The sequence below is a fragment of the Venturia canescens genome, chromosome 4 (assembly GCF_019457755.1).
Source record: "Venturia canescens isolate UGA chromosome 4, ASM1945775v1, whole genome shotgun sequence".
Classification (NCBI taxonomy): domain Eukaryota; kingdom Metazoa; phylum Arthropoda; class Insecta; order Hymenoptera; family Ichneumonidae; genus Venturia; species Venturia canescens.
In genome coordinates this window covers 15,285,175-15,305,002 of record NC_057424.1, presented here as the reverse complement: position 1 = coordinate 15,305,002, position 19,828 = coordinate 15,285,175, and the positions used below count along the sequence as shown (strand labels likewise).

General features: G+C 40.7%; 1 protein-coding gene and 1 non-coding gene across 4 annotated transcripts in view; one reads left to right on the top strand and one right to left on the bottom strand.

Annotated features, from left to right (window-relative positions):
* The window catches only part of Sesn (Sestrin), a 167,062-nt gene that overhangs the window by 29,786 nt on the left and 117,448 nt on the right, over positions 1-19,828 (bottom strand). The gene's annotated exons all lie outside the window — the stretch shown is intronic.
* Positions 2,645-2,717, top strand: TRNAA-AGC (transfer RNA alanine (anticodon AGC)). Its single transcript has one exon. It is a non-coding gene; the product is annotated as a tRNA-Ala (tRNA).

Sequence of the window (19,828 nt, the reverse complement as noted above, 5' to 3'; positions counted from 1 at the left end):
GACATTGAGAGAGATGATCGGAGCGCGACTCGACCGAGACGAAGGTATCTCGGTGTCGAAAGAGAGAGAGACCAAAGGAACGACATTCGCACCTCGATCGTCGTTTTTCATCTTAAAAATATTTTTCACAATTACTCACCTTTTCAATTCTCCTCGGAACTTTGAAGAATGCCAAAAATTCTATTCGATATCGTCGAAGAAAGCGAGCATCGCTCCACACCTTGGAGGTGATTCAGTACGAGAGTATTTTATTCACTCATTTTTTTAGTGTACGAGTGCTAACCTCGATGCAACGCTCCAAAAACAGAAGCTTGAAACTCGGAGAGACACCAGTAGCAAGTAAATATCGTGCAGCTCTCGATGATTCCTATCTCTATATATATACATAAATATATCATCGACACATAATGTGTAAACACACGTGTGTATGTGTGTACAGGCTCCCGCTCACTAAGAAAACCGGTTTTTCGTTCGATGCTACCTCCCCGTGGACACCGAGCTTATAAAACTCGAGTTTTGCAATGCATAATACTTGCCGAGCGTATATATGCTTTAAACTTTGTACTGCACTCGTTATATATGAAAGAGGGCCCTTTACGAACGATTTTATGCATTTTCTCCGCTCCGTTAGAGTCCTCGCGAGCTGCAAAACGTATCATGAATTTGCACGTGACTTCCTATTGCTCGTAAGGTCAATGCGATTCGAACAGTCGAAAGTCGTTCGATCGTACGTGTCAATATTGTTTTTTTTTTTCAAGTTTTTTTTTAAATTACTTTTTTTTGTACGTTTTGTTCAGCAATCATGTTTACGGGCGGAAAAATATTTTTGTCGTTCCCGGAAATCTCCATATTTTTATGCTTATAATTCTCGTTCGGGGCTCGGAGGAACAGCGTGAAGATATAAATCGGAATAGAAAATTGATGCTTCTCTGTTTCCCATGTAACGATTCTTTTATTCGACTCCTCCAAGTCGATCTAATTCGTCATGAGTCAGCTCTTTCGCGGACAACCTCAACGCGGTGCTTTGCCACTACTGACACACAAACGCGTGTATAAAATAAGTACGTATTGGAAGGTTTTTTATAGAGCTTTTTCGCCCGTGAAAAATAACTCTTGCGAGGATGACTCACGTTTCTCGTCACGGGCGAACGGCCTGGTTAAATAATGGCGATATTGCTATCTATTGTACTTAACGAAAAATTCATGCTCAACGAATGACCGGACAAAGAACACGGGCGCGTGATAGAGTGAGATGGAAATGGAGACGAACTTCGTTTTTTTTCGTTCGATTCCCACCGAGTTAAAGCAAACACGAGGCTCTCGTGAGTTTCGTCATTTTTTCCTGCTTTTTTTTCAACTCCAGCGAAACAGAGGATAAAAAAACATGGACGGGCGCGTATTTGCTAAGCTGTGGATAAATGGAATTGGGATTTTCCCAAACGTCTGAAGAACCCAAAGTCACTCCAAGCCGTTAGAAAGCTTTTTGATTTTATTCATGAGCATTGAAAAGGCTCAGTTTGTTGACTCTTTCGCTCCTCATTCAAATGGAAATCGGTATGAAACATTTATTCGTTTCCAATTAGATGTTCCAGACGCACTATTGATGAAAATTAAACCAGGCTACTTGAAGCACTTCTTTCGACAGAGCTCACAAATGTTTTTATTTTCTCGTTCTCTTTTCTTATCGCACCGACGACACCCTTTTGTCGTTTATTCATTATGTTGGAACGATACGCAGTGATCAGGTCGAACCTCGAAATCTATAAATAGACTTCAAACTCCTGACACGAGACAAAGAACGTGAGAGGCTCCCTCGAGATTCTCTTTCTTTTTCTTCCATTCTAACTCTTCGTGATTCACGTCTCGGACACTTGTGGTTTCAACGATGATACATCTCCCGATCTATATACGCGTATACGTGCCATTGTCAGCTGACTCGCGAAATCGCACAATTTTTATCTTTTTTATTGAAAGTCAATTCTCACAAGCGTCGATGAGTCAGGCTGCGAGCATTTGCATTTTAAATCCGAAAGTTTTTCGACTATAATGCATTTGCAATTGCAGGTTATCGAACAAGTTATTTCGTTAATAATCAAAAGTTTGAAAGGACAAAAAAACTATTCGAAATTGCCAAGCCAAGTTCGCAAGTTGCGCACTGCATGTGAGATCATCGGCGTGGTTTTCCTGAATGGAAACTCATTCGAAAGTATCATAAGAACGAAAAAAAAAAAAATCTGAAAGGCAGCACAGTTTGTACAGCATTTCACTCAACGCCCTTTTTTTATCTGCGGATACGTTCTTTTCCCATTGTTTTTGTTTTTCACGATGCACGTTTACGACTCTGCGGAGAGTGCGTCATTTCTAATCTCGTTTTACGAGCTTACATCAGCTTGCCAATTGCGCCAAATGTTGAGGAATCGATATTTTACACTCCGACAAGTTTTATTCGATACTCGAGAGTTCATTTGCAGCACGCGATCCACACATAAGCAAAAACCATTTCTACGAAAAGTGGACCGAGCGAAAGTGCATAAGCGTTAAAGAGACAAGGAAGAGCTATAAATATCGTTGACTATAAACGGGATTTACTATTACTCGCTTTGTCACTCGATAACTTCGCTTTTTCGTGCTTCTTGGACATTCGGGGGGCGTAGCTCAGATGGTAGAGCGCTCGCTTAGCATGCGAGAGGTACCGGGATCGATACCCGGCGCCTCCAAAATCTTTTTTTTTCAAAAATATTCCGTATTTTATTATAAAACCCTCTCTGCCTCAATGTTTCTTACTCCGATCACGCGTTGCAAGAATTTATCGCGTTGAAACGAAGAATAAATTCGATACGAATGGCTCGACACTCATTCACAGTTGATTTTCAAGAAACTGTATAAACGTGAAAAATAAATGATGAAAAATAAGGTGTCATAGATAACGTTGTGAGAAAACCAACAGCTGAACATATTGACAAATGAATTATTTATTCGTCCACTCCCTTCATTCTCTAGTTCGTTTTCGATCGTGCGAATATTTTTGAACGTCGTTTTTATCTACACTGATGACGCATTAACTTGGTAAATGTTTTCATTTGAAATACGCACCATAAAATGTACGTTTGAAAGGATATTTCGTCTTCTGAATGTTGCTCTTATCATCGCTATCAGAGAAGCGGGTATCCATGCTATGGTGAGTAAATGGATCAAACGAATATAAGAGAGCAAAGTGTAGAGTTTGCATAACTAACGTTGCTTATCGCGTAAGACGGTAATAATAGAAAGAAGCGAGTATATCGCGAGCAACGTGACGAGAGGAGGAAATAAAAAAGGACAAACGAGAAGGCAAGATGAAGCATCATCATTTAAACGTTTGCGATTCCACGGGTATGTTGACCGTCTTGTGGCAGATGCAAATTCGAAACCGATAACGACGCGGCTACAAGATTTGTCCAATCTCCAATAACATTTTTCAACGCGGCGGTACACGTTTCACTCGCGTCTTCGTCGTGATTCTTATTTATTTATGAATATCCATCTAATTGTCTATATTTGTTCGTCTGTTTGTCCGTGCCCTACATGGTGTGCCCGTCAATGTCGAACGATAATCGAGAACCGCGCGACCAAGATCACGTATTACTTCATTCCAAGGAAATAATATACGAGAAGAAAAATAAAAGAGCAAATATAGATTTACGGGCGTCGGACAGGCTCGTGAGCAAAGTTCGAGTAAACAGATTTTAGATGTTGATAGCGTATCGAGGTAACGAAGAAATTAGTGATCTCTGGAGATCGATTCATAAATATAAATGGATTCAGGCTTTTCGGCCAGTGGCGAATGATTTTTTTTCTCTGTTGCATCATTGAGGATGTACATGTGCGTCGTACCAGTCTGTTGGCAGCCCTTCGATAATAGTAAAAAAGGGTTATCTTCATTTTTTAATCGTAAATAATGTTAAGGTCATGCATGAAACGATTTGCTTAAGAAAGTTTTGAAATTTACACAGAGTTTCGGTGGGTAGTCGACTGACACGCGTATCGAATTTTAAAGGATTCGTCTTATTGGTTATTTAGATAAACGTGCTCAAATATGAAGAAAAGTACACTAAGCGTAAAAAATCGTTCATCTTTCCATATAACGAACGAACGCTTCTTACGAAGTTTATGAAAAAGTACACAATAACGATGAAGTATATAACGAAGGCCGGGGAAAAAATTCGAGACGATTGTCTTCCTAGTAATAAAGATATATTAAGTTAAAGATTGAATGAAATTGGTAAAATGAGAAATTTTGTTTCGTCTTGGCTTGGGCCGTTCCTGTCATAGCTTCCTGTCTTTTTATTAATACTTTTTTCTCGATCCATTTCCCTTTGTGTTTTCCCTTTACGCTCTCTAAAGTGATTTTTAACATGAAAAACTGTAGTATTTTAGCGAGGGATGAATGAAATTTGGGGTTCGGTCGGTGATGGATTCCCACTCAATTAATGGCTTGTCATTTCATTCGCCAAAAAACAAGTTAAAAAAATTTATTTGCAATTTTGAATCTATAACTCTGGCATTAATTTAGAGTGACATTTTTAATTAGGAAGTATAAAATTGACCTAATTCAGATACCATAAAATACGATCTTACGAGCATGATCTACCTTAAGTTGAGTTCGTTGCAGAACACACTTAATTCCGAGTCTTTCCCACATGACTCGATAGTACCGATTGCGAAAAGGCAACGTTTGACAAAGTTGAACGTAGTCAATTGAGAGATTAAATCAAAGATCACTATATAGAACCCTGAAGCTGTCACTTCCATTGAGAATATGTCGCCTTCAACATTTGTCGTCTTTAACTCAATATTTCTAATTCAGATGGCCATTGATCCCCCTTTTTCGACCTACCATTAAATTCCTCGCGATTCAATTAATCTAAGTAATATTTTTAATCTTCGACATCTAATTTTGAGTTGAAGATGGTTAAAGGGGCCAGTAAGTCATCGTGGCCATAAGCGACATGTTAATTTGTGTACTTTTCGACTGTTAATATTACAACCAAACAGTCGATAAGGAGTCTTGAAATTTTACATGCACAGAAAAGAAATCCTGTATTATAAAAGATTAGAATGCTATATAAAAACAGCCCTCGCGCCTGACATCCTTGAAATTCGATGAAATCGTTAACCATTGACAGAGGCAATTGTTTCAAGTATTTTCTGCAGATGGAGTCTCCCTATTTCGAGGAGTTCAAAATACTGTAATGGGAGCGACGGTTCATCGGGATGGGAAGCTTTAAATTTCGATTCTCCCTTTCACTGCTCCACTCTGAATTTACTGTCGCATTAGTTACGTAAAGTGTCACTCGCAACGTTTCCCTTTTCACAGTGTATTTTCTCTTTGCCTCCGAGCCAAGTCCACCACACGAAGAATAGCGTATATTTGTTTGTGTACCGACGAGAAAATTTCGCCCAAACTTTTCGCGTAAACACGACGCAAAGTTTTCCGTTTGATCGCGGTTAACGACCCTGCCGCTCGCAAATCCGAGCCCTCGTGGCGCCCCGGTGGAAAGTCTCATCTTCCTCGATCACACACAGACGCGAGGGGTCGACCGAGGAAATATTTACGATATCGAATGAAGCTTCCAGAGAGGCTACAAGGGGAGGAGAAAATTATATCGACATCGCTTCAAATTCAACGGACACGAAGGAAGAAAAGAAAACGAAACGAGCGAGCTAAGAATAATCCGAAGAGTCTCAAACCTGAAGAAAAACGGACTGGAACACTTTTCGAACATTAACGCTCAGCGTACGTAAACTGCCCACGAATACAAAAAACCTCGAATCCAACGTTACTCGCAAATATCTCTCCAGAGTATTTCACTCACTATAAAAATCCTTCGTCCAGAAGACTGGAAAGTCTTCAAACAAAAATGCCAGCTGTCAGACTGTCCATAGCAACAGAAATCGTTGGACACGCGACGCGTGCAGGGCGTTTTTCCGCAGGAGCGCTCGTAAACATGAAAATAGAGAAAGAGAACAAAATGTGTGGAGACTCAGGTCACATTTGTCCTTTCGTTCCCTCCCGCTTTGTCTCCCCCGATTCGAGCCGATAACGATGAATTTATCGTGCTTCTTTTTCATATAAATTGATATAAATTGTGTTTGTATATGGGTGTGTACGTTGATGTATACAAAAGTGGGAAGGAAAAGCCAGAGATGGACAGACAAAGAAAATCTTGAGTTTCGTCTCCCTTCTGTGTGTGTGTGTGTGTACTTCGACGCTGCTTCGAGTAGCTTTACACAGGTTTAGATGTCCGCGTACCTTGTAACGCGGTGCACGCACGTACGCAGAGAGATGTACGAAGAGGAGCGAGTTGCAACACAGAGTTACGTGCACGCACAGTGGATGAATGCAGGGTGTGAAAGTAATGGCTTCCATATGTCAACAATGTAATAAAGGGTGTCGGGCAGGCCGCGTGCGTCTCGTGAAACGGCGGGGTTTTTCGGTTTCGTAACAACGTAACGCGCGTCGCCGCACTCTTCAGGCTCGATTGCCATAGCATAAAAAACGAAGAGGCAGATGAAGAGGAAGCAGGAGCAGACGAAGAGGGAAGAAAGAAAAACAGATTTTTGTCCACTGTGCATAAGAGCGGATATGCGCGAGAGGTAGGTTCAGCACGATATTCTCTCCTCGTTTTGGTCCCTCGTCAGAGCGCTCGTAAAAACCGGAAGAGATAAAACGCCGGTCTCGGATCAATACGAGGAAAAAAGTAAAGCTGCGAGGATAGAAAAGCCTGCTGCTGCTGGCTGTTAAGTCGCTACGACTCGCCATAAAAACAATAATAAATATTATCGCTATTGTTAATTTATTACGACGTGGCATAGAGATCGCCGTGATGAAGATAATTGTAACGTACGCGAACGAGATCTTCCCGCTGTGTGCTCCCAAAACCAGGTCAACATCTTTTCATTTCGAGCATCCCTTTCTCACAGGGCTTCGCCCCTCGGCTCCTCTCCCTGTCGCGGAAATAAAATGAGGTTTTTTCGACTTCTTGCGTTCTCGTGCAGTAATGATATTTTCGAGTGTGAGCATTGACGAGAGAATACGCTGTGAAGTGGGGAATATTGATGTTATCGCGAAGGCGTCCCCGTTGGGAAGTGGGCGATGCAATGAATTTTCAAATTCCCATTCTCCGTCAAATAACGATGAGCGTGAAAGAAAAGTGCCCGTTTCTAACGATGCGATACCCGCGGGAGCACGCCGTTAAGAAAATCGAGTATAGGAGGTTCCCTGGAAAAAACCACCCCGACGACGAAAGCTCGCAGCGTTTTTCCCCATAAAAGTCCATCATCCCCACGGAGCGTGCACACTTTTATTGTCTTCCCGTACATGCCTACGCGCGTATTTGTGATACGATAAACCGCGAGCGATTCATCGATGCGGAATTCGCGACGGAGATCCGTTGACGGGCCACGTATATTTTCGCAGTACCAAGGAAAATCACTGTGACGGAAAAACTCCGCTCGACGGAAACGTGAGAGAGCGTGGAAGATACATTCGCGTGACGATTTTCTTTCTTTCGCGTGCACGCGTAACGCTCCGGGGTTTTGCTTCCAGTTGCAACGCGCGCATCTCCCGCTGTACTCGGAAAGAAAAGCTCCCGGGCTCAACACCATTGTGCGTAAGTGTACAGCCGCACGGATGCGCGCGTATATGTGGGACATAAAGAGCAGTTACGACCTCGAGGGGTTCCGATGAATCGTGACTAACACGAATCAGGCTTTTCCTTTTATCCCTCCGTATGTGTATAGCATCAGGAAATCGGTACATGAAAACGCACGCTTGCTGCGAGCATGTCGCTGTATACCGGCGTGCGTACAATGCAGTGCATTGTTGTGTTAATGCATCTGTGCATGTGTGAATTGTGACCGCACCCTTCGCTCTCCAATATTGCAGGCTAAAAAATACAAAAATAATGATTACAGGAGGAACAATGGTGGATAAAAATGATTCGTGGGCTCTCGATTACCCACGTATGCGAAATAGAAACGAGGAACAAATATAGTGGGAAATGTTTTAGTGGAAGACGTCGAGACTCTCGGAGTCGAGTTATGATCGTTTGAAATAATCGAAACTTCATTTGATCTGGAGTTGATCGCGACGTTGGAAATTTGAATGAAGTATGTAAAGTTGTTGGAAAGCATTTCTCTTGCTAACATTATTGAGAAAAGTCGTTTAGATGAGTCGATGGAAGAGGTCACGAAGCAATAACTTGGCGAAAGGCACGATTAAATACGAACAATCGTGCCACGGTGAAGGGAAGAGAGAGACGGCCGAAAACGCATCCATCCCGAGCTCTCCGATACCAAGTTTCGAATAACAAGAAAATCACGAAAGTGCGAAATAAAAAATGAAATGAGAAGAAAAGGAAAACAGAGTGCGGATGTGATAAAATATCTGGAATAAATGATGGAATCGAAGAGGAGAAGCGATTAATCGGTGTACAGATCGACCTCGAAAAACCACGTGATTACGAGGAGCATCGCTCTCCATATCTCGACCCATTCTTATTTACTAAAATTGCACAAATATCGATAAACAATTACTTTATCGTTCTCGTCTAACGCAACGCGGAAGAGAGTTTCATCATCCCTTGTGCAGACAAAGAGAACGAGGATCCGAAACCGCATACGAACGATTATGGAACGGTGATGTTTACACTTGCTGAGGGATATAATAATCAGGATGGTAAAATATACGGTAGTTTTTTCGAAGAGTTTCTCAACTGGGGGTCCGAGATACCCATAAAAAATCCCACAAATTCTCACCGTCACTTTTTGTCCCTTCTAATTGCTCGCGATTACTTCTCACAGGTTTATTGCTTTATTATTTTACGATCTCATGACAAAATGCTTTTTTTCTGGTTAACACAACTTCAACGAGTCTCAACGTAACTGTCGATCGAGCTGCCTTAACGTGTTTCGTTTTATTTCGAATTCTTTCCATCCGTTGACAATGGAGGCTCTGCAATTTAGATACGTGGTCATTTATTCCCCCTCAACTCGTATATTGTCAACAATATTTGCGTAACTTTGAGGCAGATTATTATACGCTCAAAGTACGATTAAGATATCGTCAATCTCAAGTTTTTGAACTCTCCTTTCGTCACTACACTGTTATTCAAATTACGGCATATCCGTGATAATGCGCGTGCCAAGAAATCGCGACGTCTGGAGGGGAATTAATCCAATCGATGCGCTTCGAGTTTCAACAATGCAGTTTGGGATTTGAGTAAAAGTCAATAATTAAATAATTTTGAAGCATATTTTCTTCCGATTATAAACTTATGTTAAGTAGAAACGATTATTGTCACATTCGCCGATTGAATCGGACCCACGATCGCATTTTACTGCCCACAATCAAGTTTCCTTTGAGTAAATGATTAAAAAATTGAACAACGATGTTGGAGATCAGCACGAAAGTTTTCGTCTCTCCTCACACAAACGCGGATGACCGAGGTCGGTATTATTCTTGAAAAACACAAAATTCATTAAGCAGAATCATTTAGGAGGGATAATGGAATCCACTCGAGTGTGGCCAGCGCTGATGCGACGAAAAAAATGCGCACAAAGTGACGGAGCCCTTGTTCCAATAGCAGGGGTGACTCTATTTAACGTCGAGCCCCTCTAGCCCCTGGAGACTGGGAATAAACTTGACGATCCTTTGTTCCGTGACCTATATTCGGGGTACGATCACGTGGCTCCACTCCCCGCGGTACTCTGTCGCGCTTGCACCCTTGCGCAGCGTGGCGAGTCACGAGAACGATGGGAAATGTGAAAGGGAGAGCGCAACAGGGCGAAGTGCAGCGAACTCGCCGAGGTTATCTTTTGTTCTTGTGAAAATCGAGCAGATTTTCACTCGTGAACAAAATCAACATAAATCTACAAATTTTCCAGCAAATTGTGTCCGCCGAACCGATCAAAATATTTCGGATCATTCGCGCGTGAGAGGTAACCCCTTAAATGACCGTTGAAATTCATTTTCTCGCGAACCTGCGGAATTTTCCGACCCCCGAAACGTCAACGACCCGGTTCTTTGTCCGACGCACAAACTCTCTCGCAAGAGACTCTTGCGGTCCCGAGGCCTTTCTTTCGCAACCGTTTTGCTTTATGAAGCCATCGCGGCCGTACTGTCGGTTGCAAAATTTTTAACGAAACGTCGTCTCGAATCGTCCTGCTCGTAACGATCGTTTCTGGGGCAATGGAAACAATTTGCCACGAGTTTGGAAAAAGTTTGAAAATCGTGCGACCTTTTGGAAAATAGATAGAAAGCCAAGTTTCTGGAAGAAAAATAACAACATCGAGGATCCTGTGCCCCTCAAATACTTTTCAATCGACGATCTAATTGTAAAATGAACAATTTCTGCTCCGCATCGAGAAACAATAAATTGATGCAGCACACTCGTAAAAATTTTACACAGAAAAAACGAACGTTTTGTTATTGTCGTTATTTTTAAACGTGACTGTACGTCTAGCATATTCTCGAGGTGATACAAAACTGCATGGGGTTGGGCATTCCAACCCTCTTTTTTGGCTACTTTTTTTCTTACGAGACACCGGAGAATCATAATTTCAACCCGGCACGTAACATTTTATCGATATAGATGTGGGTATCCGAATGCAAAGGAAACCAACGTCAACGACAAAACGCATTCAGGCTCCAGGTATGTATTTGCACGTACACCAACGTGCGCGTACAAAATGAATTCAATGGAATTTTCTGTAGCGTATCGAGTGAGAAAATCTATTCAACCCTTTTACGCAACAGTTCACGAACTTTTCAAACAAATAAAAATCGTTCCCGAAGAAAGAGAGATCGAGATAGAAGAATTCATAAAAATTCAATGATTCATCGAAACCTATTGAATAATTTGTGCCTGAAATAAACCACGAGAAGAAAAACAAAGATAAGCATTCAGCGTATTTTTAAGAACCTACAAAACTCCATTGAAATCGAACTCGTTGAAAGTTTACGCAGATTTGTGAAAAAAAAAAATATTTCGGCGTCACTTCGATGGTTCAATTTCCTCGTAATTTTGCATCGCATTTCCGTATGCGACGCGAGCCCGAATACGATTGATGATTAACTACATTTTTCTGGCTCATAAAGCATGGAGATTGTAGCGACACGCTCAGGATTTCACCTCGTTTCAGAAAAAGCATCGTCGAGCGTCCGATGAATAAAATGATAAATGAAAATAAAAATAACAAAAGTCTCATACAGCCGAATGAAAAACTCTCACGTGATGGTATTTTAACGTTGGAGAAAAAACCTCGGCATTAAGTTCGTCCATCAACGTTATTACATTCGTCGGTGCCTCCAACGCTCGGCCACGGGGCTGGTATCGCGACGAGACACCATCGCCTCTATATAGGACATGATCATAAGCTTTCCCACAGGCTTTCCGCGACGGGAGCTTTCACAGAGAACTTATGCAAATGAAAGGATGGAGCCCACGATTACGAGGCGCGCCAGGAATTATCATATCATCGTTCGAGTAACGATGATATTCTGGACTTTGGTCCAGTGAAACGCGAAAGATTCGATGAAGAGTTCTAATGTACTCCGGGAGATATAAATCTTTTAAATAAACAGTCTCCTAACATGGGGGTAAAAAAGAACGAGGGAAAAATAAAAATGCAATCTTATTTGCTGATCCAATACTTATCAAGATTAAAGTGGTACACAAATATACTAAAAGGAATACGTGTATGCATGAAAGCCTATAAATAGATTAAATCTCGTTAATTCGACCCTATTTGTACACTCTCGGGTACGTGTGTAAGATGAAATCTGCGTGGCGATCTATTATGAGAATGAAAATGTAAATGTACATAAGACGTTTCAGTTCGACTCGATGACGAGCGAGTATTTATTAATATTTTAAAATTATGAAATAAATTGACGTTCAACCCTTTTGATTGGTCAGTGGGATGAAAATATATTTGAAAATACTCAGTGATAATTTTATTTCGGGAAAAGTGAACGACGACCGATGCGATTGGTTCGCAGTTTGCATCGAATAAGCGCAACGAGTTTTCGCGATGGTGGCAGAACGAAGATTTATTCTCGATGTAAGGAGATGAGAATGAAAAATCTTGGGACGAGGTAGCATCGGTCCGATTTGTCCCGGAAGGCAGTGTGCGGAGAGTAACATGGAAAAAAGTTTTCTCAAGCAGCTTCGGAGCTCACGAATGGAGGAACGGGCGCGACGATAGTGAAAGGAAAACGAAGGGGAACCTGAACGAACAGAGACCGTATTTCGACAGCTCGTTAAGCCTTTTTTTCCTCAATTCTTTATTTTCAATATATTTTTGTCTTTCCTAAGGACACTATTGTTCGACAGTTCACTCGCGAATGTTTGGACTGTGTAAATCGTGAAAATATATCTACGAGTGCGTGAGTATTCGTCCCTCTCGCACTGTCACGATTGAATAATGATCGCGTCAGACTTCGCACGCTTCGACCAACTGAATCGCGCGTGCGAACGTAACAACTCGCACTCTATTCGGAAAAGCGCACGGCGTTGAAAGGCCAGCGGAAAATTGGCTCCGTGCGTACTTCGAGCGGGCTCGAAGTAAATTCTTCAGAAATCAAAACGAGCGTTAACAATACGTTCTAACGAGAACGTTCATTTTTCATGGATGGAATATTCGCCCGCTTACGTTGCAAAGCGAACTATCATTTTTCGGATTTTATGTTGCACTTTTGATTGCTCTCATTGGAGTACGAGCAAAAATAATCCGTCAAGATTGGAGTCCCGCGAATTTCTTTACATTAATGTATATACAAATCACGAAAGAGGTCGAGGCACACCGAGAGAATTTCATTTGAAAAATCATCATGAGTAACGATGGAGCGGTGACGGGCTACAATTCATGATATTATGGGAGAAAAATTGAATTTTAATATAAATTAAATAACATTTGTTGTTCCAAGTAGGAACTTTTACCCGAATATTTAATAAATTTTGACGTTCTATTTACAATATTTACTGATACAAAACTAAAAATTTCGCAAAATATTAAAAATTTTACAGAGCGTTACGATATTTTGTCCCCACATTTCACCAACTTTAAGAGTTGAAATTTGGAAATATGCTAGAAATATGTGCATCTATTCTCGGAATTATTATAGGATCTATCGTTTAGTTGTCGAGAAAACAATCAACGAAAATCACATTTTTTGAAGGGTTATACACAGGCTCTAATGGCAGGCACACTCCCTGTGCGAAGATTTGGATTTCGACTTGAAACTTTAATTTTTAACTTTTTGGATTTCCCAACCTTAAAGAGTCAAAAACGAGAATAAGAAAATAGAGTGTTTTCAGATATCAATGATGTCTCGAGAAAGCCTTGTTACCGGTGAAAATCACTTGGGAATGGAAAAATAAAAACACCTCTTTGAGGTTAACGAGTAATAACGACATAAAGGATGGAAGGTTTGACGACGCATGAGACAGTTGGTTTAAAATATAGATATGCATACGCATATAAATAGAAAATGGCTTTTGTCACATTTTGCTTGACGATTATACTACGAAAGTATTTTAACCGTTATCATATCACCAAATTTATTTAACATTAATTCAATTTATTAATTTTATTTATTTCCGTAATTCTCTCCGCGCAGGAGGCCGTTTGTATGCGGAGTTAGAATCAGTCTTTCGACCACTGTATCGTGTTCAGTTCGCCAGATCTCACGAGTGAATTTCCTCGAAATAAAATAATAGCTCCGTCCAAACTCAGTGTCATTTTTATTTCTAAACCTGCTTCCCATAATCCTATACTCACTGCAAGATTTGTTGTTTAATAACGAAAATGAAAACTCAAGAAACCTGCGTTTTCCATAATCGAGGCTCCGTCTTTTCTCGCGATTCGTGTTTCTCGTGCCAATTACGACAGACGCGGTGTCTCCGATCGTAGAAGTGAGCAAACGACCAGCGGAGCCAAGTGCACGTGGACGCTTTTAAGATCTTGTCCGTACACCAGGCATCACACAAACCCGCTTAAAATGTGCGTACACACACACACCTTCGTACATTTACATCTTCAAGAGCGCATACATTTGTGCGTATATATTAATAGGCTGACGTCATCGGCCTCGATATGACCGATGTAATTATACACGTGCTCGCATCCACCGACAATACACCGCAATATGAGTATCGAGTCTACACTTGCGGAAAAATATAATTTACTATCGATCTATACATGACAAGCTTGAGATAATTCAACGATAATAGTAACTGCGTGAGTTCCTCATTATGAAACAGATACAACTTTATTTCTTTCCGATGACATCTTTCAACATGAAAGCGTTGAAAAGAATTTTCAGTAAATGAATTTTTCGAGTATTGAAGGCAAAAAAATATTGAAATTTCGTCATCTTTTGTTTCTGAAATGAATTATTGTAAAAATGTTTGAAAGAGGTTATTATTAAAGAATTTTTGGTTCGAATGCCAGCAGATGAGGAAGAACGAAAAATCTGACGAGTTTGCGAGATATATTCTGAGCTCCAATATTGATCGATATGCTTTTCGTATCGCTCTTGACGTTACCGCTCCTATCGAAGTGGCAATTACGCGCGGAGATGAAGTTACGTAATGCGAGAAAGAGAGCTCCGCGATTCCCCAGCTAAGAGCCGCGGACTCGGTTGAATCGTGATGGAAAGACTAATTCGAAAGAAATGAATTGCAGGGAGGAGAATGAGTTTGAAAGGTGGGAGGGAAGTGGTGGGATTATCAGGGAGATATTGTTACTGTAAATAACCGTGGAAAAATTCGTTCACGAACGCAGTGGAAATTAGTAAGAGTGAAAGCATTCGCGATGCACTCAGCATCCTGCAGACCGTAAATTTCATGGCAATTTGTTCGAAGAGACTGCGAGTAACGAAGCGAATGTAACATTAAATTAACAGGTGGGCGAGTGCGCATAGGTTTGCGCTATTTTTTCGCCACTTTAGTCGTCTAATCACAACTCGCACCGACACCTATAATATGAGGGTAAATTAGTGTTTGTGTCTATGTGAAAAACGTTGCAGCGCGGGTCTTTGTTCATTCGCGATCTGGCACCAGGCGGTCTGCTAGAATCGTTCGTGGTCGGTGGCACGACGACTTTTCTACCTCTCTCGAGGCTCGCAGAATTCTCCTCGTGCCTGCCAATTGCACTCATCGTCCAACGCATACGCGCAGACACACGCGGATGAACACATGTGCAAACACTGTAAAACGCGGCGTGCTCGGCGAGAGCCGCGTTCGAAGATATACGCGCGGTTCGAAAAAAGCGCGTGATGCTCGCGCGTGTGTGTGCGCGCGCGAGAAACCGCGAGTTGAGGCCTCACCCAGCCACGGAACTGACCTGCTAACATAAACTACTCAACGCGTCTATTTCCATAGATCCAACTGCACGGAGCTGCTGCAGCGAAAAGCTCGGAACGAAAGTTTCGAGAGCTCACACACGACACACCTGATTTCCCATTTTCGGTTGTCGGGACACGCGACGCAGAGAGTAAAGAGAAAAAAGATAGAAGGAACGAATTAAGGAAAAACGAAACCACGCACCGCCGGTAAAGATAACGAGATTAGGCGAGCCCTCCTCCCCCCTGTTCTCGACTCCGTCCATTGAGCACTTTGTAGCATTTCAAGTAGAACGACGACGCAAAGAAAATCGAGTTTGCACAAATGTACCAGTGCATTTTTCGGATAAAGCTACTCCCGTAATTACATGAAAGCGAAGACAATATTCCATTAACAATGCCCGAAGCCGATATACCATTGTACAATTTACCATGAATAAAACATGAGCTCGGTTTATAAGCGAGGCCAGTAAAAGAAAAAATGTGCAACATTATAATTATACCTACTGCGAGAGAATAAATACAAAATGTTGTTGAATGCTAATTACTTCGCCAAACGTTATCTGTTGCCCAGCTAAAAGCTACTTTACAATGTCCAAAACCTTGACAAGTTTATCTCCTTAAGAGGATGGATCAGTCGGTATATCGCAACCGTGAGTGCGAGAGAGATAGCTGCAAATTTCGAAATCGAAATTCTTTGACACAGTTTGACCGATTAAAAAAAGGCTCTGTCAGTCGATTTTTGCCATCCTTCTGCGTAGGCCGACAGAGCCTTTTTTTTAATCGGTCAAACCGTGTCAGAGAATTTCAATTTAAAAAATTCCAAGTGAGGTTAGTCGACTGATCCGTACTCTTAATAAACAACGTTCCATTATTAATGAGATCATGCCCACCACACGGGCGTTGAACAACTGAATTTTTTGTCATGATAAGGGATTGGTGCTATTATATTCTCTCAAAATTTATAGATTTAAAAATTAACATAACTAATCAATTAGTCCGTTGTAATTATCAATTATATAAAAAAAATATCATTATTAGTGAAAATTTGACTAGTTAACTTTTTGATTTGGCAACTTTGTTGTTGGTGGAGAGATATATCTACCTTGCCAACGGTAAACTGATAGCTTATCACTCACATATGACTTGATACACATAACCAAAAATTTATTTGAATTTGAGGTTACGTCATTATTTGTGATTACAAATATTTTTGTTATCACAATATTTGTATAAATATGAACAAAAAACATTTTTCTATTAATTATACCGAGAAAGTATACACGCCTGTACAGTACCGATACACTAATGTAAGCACGTCACAACTAAACACGATATACGTCGATATACATATATATAAACAGCTGATAGAGCGGTGTTGCCGATGTCGTACCGAACCTAGTATTCAACGATTCATCGTGAGCGATAATCGTAGTTAATTTATGATTTCATTCTTAAAGTTTCGGTGACCTGATATTTTTATAACGCCATTAACAAGATAAATGTTCAACGAATACGTATATGATTTAATTTTTTTTTTTTTCCACCATTTACGATCCCTTAAATTTGATTGAAAAATCACGATCCATTTACTGCCACTACGATGTCCAATTTTTAATACTTATTTTCTTGCTTAAATGTTCGGTAACCTCCCCTCAATTTTTTTTACCGTAATTTTCGAACATTTTTCTATGCTGTGTAAAAAAATCAGATTTTTCTGCAGATTTTTAAATAGTGGCCATGATCTCATTAAGAGTCATCGAGCTTACGTGACCAACTGAAAATCGATGGTGGCGCCTCCTGTATATTTAACCCGGTATATTAACCTGTGTAATTTAAGTAAAGTATATTTATATATAGTAAATACGCTCGCTGTCACATGTCAGACGCTTCGCGTGTATTCTACCGGACTTCGCTGCGAATTTTTATTGTTATCGCGACAAATAAATTTCGTAATGAGCCGTGAAGTGGTGTGAATCCGGCTCTGGTCTCTTCGCTTGTGACAAATGCGTGTGCAATTTGTCATAAAATGATCTTTGATTTTCATTTATTCGCTGCGTTGATGAGAAAAATCTGCTGTCCGAAAATCACATTTTTTGATATTTTTTATATTCGCGTGATCGTTAGATTCGCGACGAAATCCGGTAGAAACGGCGGGTTTTAGATTAGTTTTCGGACACTTGGCGCTGTGCATACCATCGCTCGATGATTCTTAAGGTTTTCCTTTCACGGACCCGAATATTCTACAAATAAATGATTTTAAATAACGGTAAAGTAAAAGTGCGTGCGAATTGATTGGCGAAATTTCAGGTCAGGTTATCGAACATTTAATGGAGATTGAAAACATGAAAAACCGTAAAATTTACACGGGAGCTTATGGAGATTCCATCATCACCACATTTCTATTAAATAATTAATAAACTAAATAATTCTAAATTGCTGATACAAACTGTCTCACAGATAGAAAACTTCTCAGAGGTTAGAAATCAGTCGAAATTTCTAGTGCCCCGATTTGCGCCTCCAAAAAATACGCTCATGCAAAATGTCTCAATTCATCAGTTATTCACAATTGTTTCCTTGTGAAAAATCGCGAATTTTATCGTGCCTTCAATTTCCAATTGAAAAGTAACGTTAGAAAACGTCAATATTTCCGTATAAATTATTTCATTACGATTCCCACCCTGCACAAGATTAATTTTCACAACTCTATTTACGAATTATTTATAACAGGCGTTTGAAACTTGGGAGCTGTATACCTGCCTCATAAATATACGCATATTCACACATGATTCTACAATCAGCGTATTTAAATTGTCCGTGAAATTGGGTTAAACGAGGGAAGCTCACCTCCTCTCTCGTTCCGTTTCGCACGATCTTTCTCTTTCCTTCGCTCGCAACTGATCTCAGATTCGTATTTTGTTAGCTAGCCAGGAAAGAAGCCTCTTGCGCCCGAAGTAGATTGCTGATCGGCAACGGCTCATAAAGTCTGGGCGTTTTCTTTGCGTACAGCTAAAGACAAGCGGTACAATAAAACACGAAATATATAACAATTGTGTCGCCGGAAGTCGTTCGGCCCAACGGAAATGTAAGTCCTGATGCAACGTAGGCCATTACTTGGTGCATCAGTCCCACTTTTTTCTGGCCTTTTTCACATTCACGGGCGTATGTAATGTAACGTGATACAGAGGGGTCAACAGTCTCGTTACTTATGTACATAGTCATTATTTTTATGTACTTGACATATAAAACGAGGAAGCCAAGTTAAAATGTTAGCACAATAAAAATACGAGCTCTTCGGCTTCATGAAGATTCTCCTGAGCAAATATTCGAATATTTCAGTGCTGATATTTAATTAATTTGTGAATAAGGAGCGAGTTTATTGTTAAATTATGAGATCGTAAGCTCAAATCACTGTCCCAAATTCTTAGGGCATGCTCGTCTTGTAGCTATAACGTGGCTCGTTAAATCTTACTGATACTTGTTCTAGGTCTTTGCCAAGGTCTCCCTCGTCTATCGCACCGCACACTTCCTTACGTCATCTTAACAGTTGGCGCCTCATTCCACTCTGACATAATTTCTGGGCTTCCTCTCTCCCGATCTTCTCGTTCGATCTTTTCACTCTCGCTCCCAAGTGTTGAGTGTGGTGGAAAACAATTATTTTTCTTTTGAAGCAGCACTGATTTAGGAGAGTTTCGTGTAATTGTTTAAATTACCTGCTTTGGAAGCTGAAAGGGACAAATGTTTTTGGCATTGGGTGAACTAACGTCAGCAACCGATTCCTTTGTCCCTCATACTGACGAAAACTCTTCAGAAGGTTACGTGATTTCCAACAGTTATTGCACGATGTTGACCGTGCGGTTCGCGATCGTTCAAATTTTTTTACTCGATGATGAAGACATTTTCAGGAAGTTTTTGCCATTTGATGACACGTGTCACGAACGGAAATTTTCCATAAAATGAAGGTTCGAATAAGCGAAACCTCCACGTGACGAAAATTTCGTTCCCGGTTGTCAGAGTGACACTTCGATCAAACCTCTCTCACTAGAAGGCAATGGAAAGTGAACGGAGTCGACATTCCACCTAAATTTAATAACCTTTTTGAAATCAAGCCCGAAAATTAAGCCATCATTTTTGAACCCGAGGTTTTTTGTACGCAAAAACGTTTATCGTAAGAAATGACGAGGAAAAATTGGTCAGTATTCTCGAAACATCAAAATATGCTGGAGCGTGCGAGAGTTTGGTGAGTTTCAAAGATCCAAGATTGCCAGATTATCGACAGAGATTTTCCATTTCATTCTTATCATTTTGACATATCAAGATCTGTCAGAGTGAATTTATAAAAGTACGAGAGTATCAGTTGTTTTCGGAGCTGTCACCGCGGGGAAACTCGCCCGTCGCGTTAACCAGGAAACTTCGAAAAAATTGTGTCTCGCGATCGAT